Raw genomic sequence first — 2,500 nt, forward strand, 5'->3', positions numbered from 1 at the left:
TCCTCATTAAAGAGCATTTAAGAGAATTGGAACTTTCTGAATTGACTGAAATTGAAACGGAATGGACACCAACCTTGACTGGTTAGCACTGTTCTTTGAGTGAACTGTGAGGGCAGTTGAAGCTAACTATTTTCCATTGAAATCAATTCATTTTATAGCATAATTAGCATTTCATCAAAATGAATTTCAAAAAGCTGCGAGCTAGAAAGGACTCACTGTAATATTCCTGGATAGATATTGAAGTGCATATTGAAGATCAGATCTAAAAATACAAATGTACATATGATCCAGTAAGAAGGTTAGAAACATTTCAAACAGTATAAACAACTAAGTATTTTGTTATTAATTATGGAGTGTATTTGTTATTTAAAACAATGGAATAAGTGCTTCCATGTGAAGAAGTATTATTCACAAAAATCTGTTCCATATTTTAAACCTGTTTGATTTGAAATTCTGTCTAATCCACCGGTTTGAACTGAGTTCATTAAAGTAAGTTAGAGTTAAACAAAAAAATGTAGGTTTCATTTTTCTCTCAATCGCTTTGAAACAATGAAGGTATTAAAGCATTAACAAAGCTATAAAAAAGTACATAGTGTTGCTTAAATGAAATAACAATAACATGACAATATGAATATTAAGAGAGAACACATGAAAGACAGGAATCATGTTAGGGAATAAAACAACGTTACGCAAAGTGTGTCTTTGTAGTCAAAGAACATTAGGAGTGTCCGTCCGTCCGTCCGTCTAGTCCAGCAGTGAAGGCTCTGAAGGGCGTATGATTGTGGGCCGGCCTGGGGCCGCTGGGGGTCTTCTGTTATAGAGGAGGACAGAAGGAGGGAGAGAGAGGGAGGAAGGGAGGGAGAGAAGCAGGGAGGGAGAGGAGGGAGGGAGGGATGGAGAAGAGGGAAGGTGGGATGGAGAAGAGGGAAGGTGGGATGGAGAAGAGGGAAGGTGGGATGGAGAAGAGGCAAGGTGGTATGGAGAAAGAGGGAAGGTAGGATGGAGAAAGAGGGAATGTGGGATGGAGAAAGAGGGAAGGTGAGATGGAGAAAGAGGGAAGGTGGGATGGGGAATGGAGGGAGGGAGGAGAGAAGAGAAAAACATATGTATCATTCCCACAACCCACGATACACGAAACCTCCCACAACTACCACAACCACTACCACCAAACCCTCCACCACCATCACTACCACTACCACCAAACCCTCCACCACCATCACTACCACAACCACTACCACCAAACCCTCCACCACCATCACTACCACAACCACTACCACCAAACCCTCCACCACCATCACTACCACAACCACTACCATCACTACCACCACAACTACCACAACCACTACCACCAAACCCTCCACCACCATCACTACCACAACCACTACCACCAAACCCTCCACCACCATCACTACCACAACCACTACCACCAAACCCTCCACCACCATCACTACCACAACCACTACCATCACTACCACCACAACTACCACAACCACTACCACCAAACCCTCCACCACCATCACTACCACAACCACTACCACCACAACCACTACCACCAAACCCTCCACCACCACAACCACCACAACCACTACCACCAAACCCTCCACCACCATCACTACCACAACCACTACCACCAAACCCCCCACCACCATCACTACCACAACCACTACCACCAAACCCCCCACCACCATCACTACCACAACCACTACCACCAAACCCCCCACCACCATCACTACCACAACCACTACCACCAAACCCCCACCACCATCACTACCACAACCACTACCACCAAACCCCCCACCACCATCACTACCACAACCACTACCATCACTACCACCACAACTACCACAACCACTACCACCAAACCCTCCACCACCATCACTACCACAACCACTACCACCAAACCCTCCACCACCATCACTACCACAACCACTACCACCAAACCCCCCACCACCATCACTACCACAACCACTACCATCACTACCACCACAACCACCACCATCACTACCACAACCACTACCACCAAACCCCCCACTACCATCACTACCACAACCACTACCATCACTACCACCACAACCACCACAACCACTACCACCAAACCCTCCACCACCATCACTACCACAACCACTACCACCAAACCCCCCACCACCATCACTACCACCACAACCACCACAACCACTACCACCACAACCACTACCACCAAACCCCCCACCACCATCACTACCATCACTACCACCACAACCACTACCACCACAACCACCACAACCACTACCATCACTACCACCACAACCACTACCACCACAACCACTACCACCACAACCACTACCACCACAACCACTACCATCACAACCACCACAACCACTACCACCACAACCCCTACAACCATCACTACCACAACCACCACCACCACAACCACTACCACCACTACTACCACCACAACAACCACTACCACCACCACCACCACTATCACTACCACCACTACTACCACTATCAGAACCACCAC

At 47.4% G+C, this 2,500-nt stretch overlaps 1 pseudogene; it reads right to left on the reverse strand.

Moving 5' to 3' along the window:
- LOC124018649 overlaps positions 1 to 2,500 on the reverse strand; it is a 64,510-nt pseudogene that overhangs the window by 809 nt on the left and 61,201 nt on the right.

The sequence above is a fragment of the Oncorhynchus gorbuscha genome, unplaced genomic scaffold (assembly GCF_021184085.1).
Source record: "Oncorhynchus gorbuscha isolate QuinsamMale2020 ecotype Even-year unplaced genomic scaffold, OgorEven_v1.0 Un_scaffold_554, whole genome shotgun sequence".
NCBI classification, from domain to species: Eukaryota; Metazoa; Chordata; class Actinopteri; order Salmoniformes; family Salmonidae; genus Oncorhynchus; species Oncorhynchus gorbuscha.